At 39.8% G+C, this 11,051-nt stretch overlaps 1 pseudogene; it reads right to left on the bottom strand.

The window, feature by feature from the left end:
- Positions 1-7,868: 7,868 nt before the first annotated feature.
- Positions 7,869-8,583, bottom strand: LOC136382064 (large ribosomal subunit protein eL15-like; annotated as a pseudogene).
- Between the last annotated feature and the right edge of the window lie 2,468 nt (positions 8,584-11,051).

Raw genomic sequence — 11,051 nt, forward strand, 5'->3', positions numbered from 1 at the left:
GTGGTTAATATACAGGAAATTGGAGCTGGAAGGGGGATTTCATTTTAGAGATGAAAGAGCTAAAATTTACCTAAGCAAGGGAGTGGCAGAGCTGAAGACTGACTCTAGGATAGTAAGTCTCACATAGTTCCCTTTTCTGTAAGTTGAGAAGTAGTTGGCAGGGTATACAAATGTGACTTCCATTCACCATAAATTATTTTTGCCTGTTGTCAAACTTCATATGGATGAAATCTTTCCATTTCTGACCTTTGACTCTCCTTCCCTTTATGCAACATAATGATTCTGAAATTCATGCACGTTGTTGTATATGTGAGTAATTCGCACATGATCGTGTTGAAAATTAAATAAAACACATGTAAAAGTAGAAGTTCCACAAACCCTTTTGAAATCTGAAACTCAAAAGAGTATTTGGAGGCCCTAAAGTTTCCAACTCTCTCTCTCTCCCAGATAGTATAGTATTAGGAGATAAAATGTCAACTCTTTCCCCTAATGAATTATTAATATTTTTGCCTGTACTTAGATTTGCTGATATGTTCCTGAGATTTCTCATACAAATAGAATGGACTAAGCTCTCCTCCAATCAGAATATTTTAGCTGATATTACGACAGGTTTTCTTTAGGCCTGGGGAAGATGCCGGGCATTGGCACTTATCGGAACTGATGAGAATTTTTCTGGAAAGCCAGAGTACCTGAAAAAATCCCCTCTGCCCGCCCGTTTTCACAGCCCTGAATCAGAACTTGCTCTACCTAACAATACAGTTATCCTACTTTGAAATGAAAGGAGGATGGATGTTCAGGCCATGATAACAATGGAAGTTTATTATGAGAGTCTCCCCAACACTTTGACATTGAGATGATTGTTTCAACTGAGTCACTAAGCTGTGACCCAGCAGAGAATAAGAATAAATGGCCTGGCCAAAAACTCCATGGCCAATGTGAGGCAGATAACAGAGGTGATTATTTGATAAATTCAAGTGAAAAAGCAGACTAAAGTTGACATTGTTCAATGCTAATGGTGTGGTGATATAAGAGAAACATAATTATGTGTCAATGTGGCAACAATTCTTAAACATGCTTTTCCTACTGGTCTTAATATTCTTTTCTTTTTTTGTGTGACAGAGACAGAGAGAGAGAGAGACAGAGAGAACAGATAGGTATAGACAGGCAGGAAGGAAGAGAGATGAGAAGCATCAATTATTCATTGCTGCACCTTAGTTGTTCATTGATTGCTTTCTCTTATGTGCCTTGACTGGGGGGCTACAGCAGAGTGAGTGACCCCTTGCTCAAGCCAGTGACCTTGGGCTTCAAGCCAGAGACCTTTGGGCTTAAGCTAGTGACCATGGGGTCATGTCTAGAATCTCTTGCTCAAGCCAGCAACCCCATGCTCAAGCTGGCAACCTCAGCGTTTCAAATCTGGTTCCTCTGCGTCCCAGTCCAATGCTCTATCTACTGCGCCACTGCTTGGTCAGGCTTAATTTTAATTCTTTATGAGAAAATTTACCTTCTGATATTGGGTAGCCACTTCAAGTTTCAATTTAGAAATGATTTTAGATATACAAAGATGTAAATCAGTATCTCTACTGTTTATACTTTTTTAAACTTCTGGTGGAGCCCAAAGAAAATAGGCAAGATACTATCTTTGACACTGAGACCAAGGAAACCCAGGACCAGAAGAAAGTAGAGTTTTTTCTCTTGGTGTAGAGATGTGCTCTTAGGACTGGAATTGCTGACTCAGAAGTTCTCCTAGGCTTAGGATACCTTCAAGAGTCCACTCAACAGGACAGAAGAGTCGAAAACAATAATATGGACCAAGGTAGACAAGAAATTTGAACAACATGTGCCAAAATGCTCAATCTCAGTAGTATTAAGAGACTAGCATATGTGAGCAACATTGAAACATTACATTCACAATTTAAGTGACAAAATTTAAAAGGATGATAAGTCAATATTGTTGGTAACACTGGGCTGGGGAAACTGGAACTTTCATTTATGTTGCAGGTGAGAGTGAAGGGCATTCGTGCATTCATTTGTTTCTTCATTCATTTTGAAGAGTTTTTTGGCATTAGCTTTTAGATGAACAATGTGCACCCCCTATGACCAAGACATTGTATACCCCAATATCTAGACGGAGAAACCCTTGCATAAGTCTTTAAAAAGGGTTATATAAGGTTTGTTGCATGAGACTACCACAGCATTACTGGCAACACAAATATATGGAAACAACCTAAGTGACGTTCAAAAGAAGAATGACTAAAACAAAATATGATATTCCTATACTCTAGTATACTAAAAACACAGTTAAAAAGGAGATTAAGTAATTCTATATAGTTTCATATAGGAAGATTTCCAATACATATCAAGTTAACCAATTAAGTTGAAGAATACATAAAATATAATACCATTTCCTTTCCTTAAAAAAAAAACTATATATACACTGGTACATCTATGCATATTGTATATACATTATTTAGCAAGCATGCAAGCAAATGACCAGAAGAATATACACTAAACCTTTTACAGCTGTTATCTCTGGAGAGGAAGTTGGACCAGCAGATGATGGTATAGAAAAATTTTAATCATGTGTATATGTATTATTTGATTTTGTTAGCAAAACAATAAAAATAAAGTAAAATAACCTGAGGGAGAAATAGTTATATAAACCTAATGTGCTTCTTTGTATTTTTCACTGAAACTTCTGTAGAAAATAATATTTTCCCCCGGAACTGACCTTTAGACTCACTGTGAATACAGTCTGCAGAGTTATCATCATTTTATGGGATGTTGTCTGGCATTTTAACTGGAAAGATGTTTTAACTTCCTTAAACATAAAAATAAAAAATCTTGAAAAATGTTTCAGCATAAAACCCTTGGCATTGCTGAGTGCTTTACAATTGGGTTTTGGTTATTTCCTTCCCAAAAGACTATTAAAACACTTTGTAAAATGTATCAGTCCAACTTTTCTTAGAAAGTTTAACATTTCTCAAAAAATATAACACTGGGCCCTGGCCAGTTGGCTCAGTGGTAGAGCGTCAGCCTGGCATGCAGGAGTCCTGGGTTCGATTCCTGGCCAGGGCACACAGGAGAAGCGCCCATCTGCTTCTCCACCCCTCCCCCTCTCCTTCCTCTCTGTCTCTCTCTTCCCCTCCTGCAGCCAAGGTTCCATTGGAGCAAAGATGGCCCGGGCACTGAGGATGGCTCTGTGGCCTCTGCCTCAGGCGCTAGAATGGCTCTGGTTGCAACAGAGCGACACCCTGGATGGGCAGAGCATCACCCCCTGGTGGGCGTGCCAGGTGGATCCTGGTCGGGTGCATGCGGGAGTCTGTCTGACTGCCTCCCCATTTTGCTTCGGAAAAATGCAAAAAAGGAAGGAAAAAAATATATATAACACTGGCAAAAGTTGCCATACAATAATAATATCTTAACAATGTTTGGCCCTGGCTGGTTGCCTCATTAGATAGAACACTAGCTCAGCTTGCAGAAGTACCAGGTTCTATCCCATTCAGTACATCGGAGAAATGATCATCTGCTTCTCTTCCCTCCCTCTCCACCTTCTCTCTCTCAGTTGCTTGGTTTGTCTAAGTGTAGGACTCAGGTGCTGAGGATAGCTTGGTTGAGTCAGGCACCGGCTCCAGACAGAGGTTGCCAGATGGATCCTGGTCAGGGAGCATACAGGAGTCTGTCTCTCTATCTCCCCTCCTCTCGTTTAAAAAAAAAAGTTCCTAGTCATAGCTGCCTTCACAGTCTACCTCCTACATGTACCTAGGTCTGCGTGACCTACCTTTCCTCTTGTTTTTTGCCCACTTGATTTTGTTTAATTCTTATTGCATGTCTAGGATGGACCTTTTATTATTCCCGTTTCTAAGTAAGAAACAGAAACCCAGCAGGTTCAGTAACTTGCCCTACACGGGGGTTGATATACCAAACATCCCAAACAGTTTTCCAAATTAGTTGTGCCAATTTACATTCCCACGACCAGTTTATGAAAGTTTTACTTGTCCTACCACCTTGCCGAGATTTTGTATATATTTTTTTAATGTTTAAATTTCATTGTGGGTGTGTAGTAGCTTCACAATGTGATTTTAATTTTCATGCCTCCAGTGCCTAATACGATTGTGTTTTTTATGCTTATTCGCAATTTGAATGTCACCTTTTGTTAACTGCCTGTTCAAGTCACTCGCCCATCTTTCTATTGTTGTAACTGGCTATTTTATCTGGGAAAGATCTGGGACACAGACTCTCTAAAAAGTGCTCATCCCTCCCCTTATTAACCATCTACCTCCACTGATTTACAAGGTGTCTGAGCCATCTACCGAAGACTAGAATGACACTCACTGATAGGATTCAGACATATTCAAACATCTGATAGCCTGATGTGGTCACAATGGAAGGCAGATTACAGAAAGGGACAGTAAGACTCTATGATAAGCCTGACCAGGTGCTGGCACAGTGGATAGAGCGTCGGACTGGGATGCAGAAGGCCCAGGTTCAAGATCCCAAGGTTGCCAGCTTGAGCAAGGGCTCATCTGGTTTGAGCAAAAGCTCACCAGCTTGAGCCCAAGGTTGTTGGCTCGAGCAAGGGGTTACTTGGTCTGCTGAAGGCTCACAGTCAAGGCACATATGAGAAAGCAATCAATGAACAATTAAGGTGTTGCAACACGCAATGAAAAACTAATGATTGATGCTGCTCATCTCTCTGTTCCTGTATGTCTGTCCCTGTCTATCCCTCTCTCTGACTCTCTCTCTGTCTCTGTAAAAAAAAAAAAGACTCTATAATAAAATCTGTTCTAAAATATCTGGTACAATGACAAAGACTCATGAACAGACATTCAGAATCCAGGAGGCATGTGGACTCATGGTAGAGAGACACCTGCTAGCTAAACTCACCCCAACCACGGTGGCAGGTGTGTTTTCTAGGTGAGAAGGGCTGCATCTGGGAAACAGCAGATTTATTGCGATGATACTTCACAAGAAAAGCCGATTTGCAGTGAGGCACCTCTTCATTCTAACAGAAAATGCCACAAATTGAAACGTAATGTTGTTGCTTTTATCATATGCAACTTTACTATAAACTTGACTATCAAGCTTTAAAGTGCAGTAAAAATACTGCAATTTTCCCCTCATATTTTATTTTGAAAAATTTCAAATATAAAAAAAAGCTGGAAGAATTTTTTTTATTAAACACTTACATACTCACTCTTTAAAGTATGCACTTAATATTTTACTATACTTACTTTTATCCAAATTGATCCATCTATCCATCTATTAACACATCTTCGTTTAATGTTTTAGAGTTAAGTTGAAGACACCAGTATACTCCCCTCAATACCTGTATATGCATGTCATTAACCAAAGGTCCAGTATAGCAATTTCATCAATACGAGATGAAAGAGACTTCCAGTTTCCCAGCGCCTAGAGGGGATTGATGGCTAAGATGATTTTTTTAAAAAGTCTGTCCTCTGAGCTAAGAAACTGTATAGGCATGGAGCACTAGACCTTTTTATCAGCTAGTCCCAACAAAGAGGAGCTGTTTGTCAACAAATGAAAGTAGTGTCCCTGGTGATTCCTACGGATAGATATAAAAACACTGTAGCCAAACACATGGGGCTCAGAACCACAGAGAGTTAGATATTAATGTTAATGGAACCACATCTGTACTCATTGGCTTGCAAAGCCTGCTTCCATGCGGTCATATGTCTCATCTCACCTCCCAACTGTAGAATAAATTAAGGGAAGAAGCTTGAAATTCTGTAAAAAGGATAACATTTGGGGCCAAAGAGATCTGACGCACAAAATCGGATTTTAGGCAAGTCATTTAACCTTCTGAATGAATCTGTTTCTTCCATGTAAGTGGAGATAATAATAGGTATATGATAGACTTGTGGTGAGAATTAAACAAGGCCCTGTGTTCAAGCCATAATAGCACGGTGCCTGGAAAAGAAGAGGGGATCGATAAATTGCAGTTGTCATTAATTTTCTACTGTTATCTTTATCAAGAAACATTTTGAAGATGGGGTCTTAACTAATTTTTTTCCCATATGCTTAGCTTCATGTTGGGTGAAGAATAGACAGACCTGAATAAACATGACTACATGGATAGAGAAACAAAGGGATCCAAATTAACCTGTCTATAAAAACCCAAGTAGATCAATCGCACACCTCTATCACCACATCGTCAGAATGAAAATCTTCTGTTACATGAATGTGCGTTTGCTGAAAGCCACGTTGAGATGTGCTCCGAGCATAATTTTCCATTCTCTCACTGAGGCCATATTTGATGATCTCAAGATGAAATGCAGCTGAAGGATGATTAAGTAATTACTCTGCTCATAGAATAGATGTGGCTCCCCAAAACTTTTTTCATCTTTCCTCTGCTTTGGAATTAGTGTTTTTTTGGCTAAGTGTCACTTGACTCATTTTTTGTTCACATTAGTGGCCAGCAAATCAGCTTCTAAGTGTTTCTTAATCACTTCAATTTGCATGTTTTGTATATTTGGAACCAGTGCTGGGTACAGAGTAGGCTGAGAATCCTTTATAGAAATGTTATCATTGATCCCATACCCACTGGTCATGGCCTCTTAAGGACAAGTGTGAGGCAGAGCAGCAGTTATCCAGGCAATTTTAGTAGCTTAAACAAAAAGTGTACTCAGAGTCTGATCACATGATATCTGTGTAGCTTTAAACATGGAGCCATTTACAAAAGCAAACAGTTGTTGGGAGAATTAAGAATATCAAAATATTGTTATTTCCCAATCTGTGTGACTCCTTGCAAAAGAGAAAGAGGAAGAGAGAGAAAGACCGTAGGATATGTTAGGCTAGAAAAAAAATAATGGCTAAAGTGATGTAATCAACATCCCTCATATCAATTACTATCTTAGATTTGGTGTTACCTATACAGGAACAGATAATGGGACTAAAAAGCAAGTGTTTTCAAATTGGTCTCCTCAACCCCATTCTCTAGATCCCAAGCAGAAACCTGCCTTGCCAAATGGTCTGAAACGTATATGGCAGATCTCCACTGCCCTTGACAAACTGTTTTGGAACATTTCTGTCTCATTATTCATCTCACGCCTTTTCTTATGCTCCTCTTACTGGAATGCATAATTCCATTATGTGCTTATTTAATCTACTTAATTTGCAATCTTTAGAGTATTATGTTTTAAAATAGTTGGGAGTCTGGACTGATGAGAAATTATGACTTCAGAGTATTAAAGTTAAGAATCATATTTCCCCCTCAAAAAATAAAAACCACAAAACAAAATAAAGAAAAAAACAAAGTCAAAGCCTTTTCTGCTGCTCTTGTTATTAAAGATCATGGGGTATAAGGTAGTGGGGTTGTGGGATCTGGAAGACATGGGGGAACATATGACAACATCAATGCTATAAAACCTTAGGGAAAGTTTACTTCTTAGAAAGGAGTTTGAAATTTGCACTATTCATAGACCTGGTGGTGAAGCATTAAGAAGTCAATAAAATTCCCCAAGATTCTATAAATGAGAAAGTTATTTGTCTCCTATGACAATAGAAGAAAAGTACCAATAAAAATCAATATAGCCTTGGATTATATTTCTGCTGGGTTTCCATTTTTTATTGTTTCTGTTTATTTTCTTGGGCGTTTTGGTAGAAGGGAATGGGATTTTTTTTTTAATCTGAAATTCCCAGATAATTGCATCATCTCTTGTTTGGTTTTATATGTAAAAGTCTGTCCTTCCAGAAGCATAGAAAGGGTGGTTTTGATAAATTTAAAGAACACTGCTTGCCCATTGAAAAGGCCAGACTATCTAGTCGTAACTCTTTCCGTTGTTTTCTTTAGAAAAATATCTCAATTCTTGTCAAAGCCATTATGCCTCTCAAGTCTTATCTCTCTGGAGTTTTTTTTCCTGTCCTAAATTGTTTATTAGGCAAGATTTTTACAAACGTGACTTATTAGCGGTAGCGGTGGAGCTGGAGAGTATTGTGCCTTCTCCAGGCTGCACGGCGAGAGCCACCAATAGTGTGGTGGAACGTGTGGCCCTTCCCAAGGCCACGGCTCTTGCGGCCTGCAGATGTCAGCCCTCGCATCTCCCTGTGCTTGTGGACAGGTTTGGTGATCCACTGGGTGTTAAGATTCCTTCTGATAGCCTTAGGGAATGGATCAATGAGGATAACCTCAAAGAATTTGTATGTGGAATCTTCACCAACCCAGTAAGAACTCAGGACTCTCAGAGCCCCACAGTGGCGTCCAGCTCACTCCTTGGCAACAGACTAAAGGCTTCCAGCGAACTTTATCTGGCTAACATCATGATGGGTAGGCTTGCTGTAAATTGTACCTGTAGGAACTGGGCATTTGTGGCCATCCCAGTGCACGTGAATCCAATATGTGACCTAACCTTGCTTGGCCTTGTAGCCCAGCCTGCGTGCTTTATTGGGCCGGGTGGGGCGGGGGGTCCTGTGCAGCGCGGAGAGCTGGCGGTACTGCCAGCAGCGCACCCTGAGAAGGAAGCGCATCACATAGGACTGCTTCTTCCTCCATAGCTCCCGGATGTACTTATAAGCGCCCATCCTAGCTTACCAGATAGCTGTGGCCAGATGGAAAGGAAGAGTATTTCTCCTTCTGATGGGGTTTTTAAAGGCACTGACACTTAAGTCATAAACTTATAAGAAGTTTCTTTTTCTCACTTAAATTTGCATTACTTTATTCTGTATACAACTGGGGGGGGGGGGATCACTTAATGACATCACCAAAGCCTGAAGAAAACGTTCATTGGTACTCAAAGGCACTAGTATTATGCTAGTAATTCCTTTCTCATTCTGAGTATTTTGAACTAATTTGTTTGGAATTATTTTTTCTTTTCCTAAAGTGGTACAAGCAGAACAGATACAGACTCAGAGATACAGAAAATGCTTTGATGGTTGCTAAATGGGAGGGGGTATAGGGATGGGTAAAAAGTGAAAGGATTAAGAAGTACGTATTGGTTGTTACAGAGTTGTCATGGGGATGTAAAGTACAGCATAGGAAGTACAGTCAATAATATTCTAATAACTATGTATGGCATCAGATGGGTATGAAATTTATGGGGATGGTCACTTAGTAAGTTATAGAATGTCTAATCATTCCAGTGTACACCTGAAACTAATATATTGTATGTAAAGTGTAATTAAAAAATAAAAAAATGACTTAATAAAAAGAGTTTTCCTAATTAATCTGGGGAAAGAAGCACTTTCATTAACACAAGTCAATATTAGAGGAAAAGTTGATGTCATCTTGATTCTCATAAATTATAAGAAAGATGAGCTGAGGGAAAAGTAAGCAATCAGGTTCAAAATGAAGTTACCCTGTGTTTATTTTAGCTTCAACTAGAAGTGCTGACCCTGGCCAGTGGGTTCAGTGGTAGAGCGTTGGTCCGGCATACGGACATTCCAGGTTTGATTCCTGGTCAGGGCACACTAGAGAAGTGATCATCTGCTTCTTTCCCCTTTCTTTGTCCCCTTTTCTCCCTCTTCTCTCCAGCAGCCAGTGGCCCAATTGTTCTGAGCGTCAGTCTCAGGCACTAAGGACAGCTCAGTTGTTTAGAGCATCAGCCCCAGACGGGGGTTGCCGGGTGGATTTCAGTCAGGGTGCATGCGGGAGTCTGTCTGTCTATTTCCGCTCTTCTCAAAAAGAAGAAGAAGAAGAAGAAGAAGAAGAAGAAGAAGAAGAAGAAGAAGGAGGAGGAGGAGGAGGAGGAGGAGGAGGAGGAGGAGGAGGAGGAGGAGGAGGAGAAGAAGAAGAAGAAGAAGAAGAAGAAGAAGAAGAAGAAGAAGAAGAAGAAGAAGAAGAAGAGGAAGAGTAGTAGGAGGAGGAGGAGGAGGAGGAAGAAGAGGAGGAAGGGGAAGGGGAAGTAGGAGAAGAAGTGCAGACACATGGTTACTGAAATAAGCTACCTTTAGACCAAGGGCCCATTTTTATCATTTTTGACATTTAGGTAATGTTTCATATCTTATTTTTATGCAAGGTGTAATATCACATAATACCGAGTTTCAAATACTAGGCTTCCAAATAATCTCAAGTCAAAGAATAAACCTATTTCTACTGGAAACTAGAAACCAATTATTTTGTAGAAAGCAAATTATCCAACCTGACTTCGGCTTCATGGGATGCTATAACGAGTCTCCAGACTCTGGAGACAATATGAAGCCGAAAACAAAAGACAATTAAGCTAGTCCAAGATGTATTCATGGCTAAATTTCCAATTCCAAATGGCGAGGTCCAAGAATAAAGACACGTCTGGTGTGTTCTGTTTGCCTTTCCTTAGTTTGTTTGATGTAAAATAACTTGGACAAGCTTAACAACGGAATCCCCTCTCTGCTAGAAATCAAAGATAATTTATATCAGGGAAATAAACTCTGGAAAGACACTTCATTTTTCTGGGCTTTAATTTCAGCTTCTACAAAATTAAGCCTCTGAACTCTATAATTGCTATCATCCCTTCCAGGCCTGATTTTCTACAACAACACTTAAAACTCCCTTTAAGCTCAAATAATTTCCATTTTAGCACAGATCCTGTAAGAGACCAATCAGTAGCATCCGGCGCAATGGAACCAAGACAAAATGGTGGCCGCCTGGTGAGCAATCATGATAATAAATATTTTAAATTTAAATCAGTCTGTGCAATTTACAAATAGCTTTCATGCTGATCCCCTCCGTGTCAGACTTCACAGCTTGCAAATAATAGGTCCGGAACAAATTATTTGATTCCAGAAACAGGGTGTCATCCATAATAATTTAATATCTTTGCATTTCTTTTGAAGGAGTATATAGACCTTGGCTGGCAATGTCAAACTTTGACATGAAAGTGAACTCATCTCAATACTAAACAGCTCATTCGTTCCCTCCTGGCAACATGGTAGTGACACACAGCAGGGCAGATGTTGACGAGTAATAACCTATTTTTTCTACAATTTCAATTGAATAAGTACTCCTCCTCCTCTCTCTTTTCTCGGATGGTGAAGAAGAACCAAACAGTATGGTGAGCAGACACCGGGCTCTAGAAACTGACACATTTCAAATCAACTCTGTGCTGCAAGTGTGGTTC

This window comes from Saccopteryx leptura, chromosome 10 (assembly GCF_036850995.1).
Source record: "Saccopteryx leptura isolate mSacLep1 chromosome 10, mSacLep1_pri_phased_curated, whole genome shotgun sequence".
Classification (NCBI taxonomy): Eukaryota; Metazoa; Chordata; class Mammalia; order Chiroptera; family Emballonuridae; genus Saccopteryx; species Saccopteryx leptura.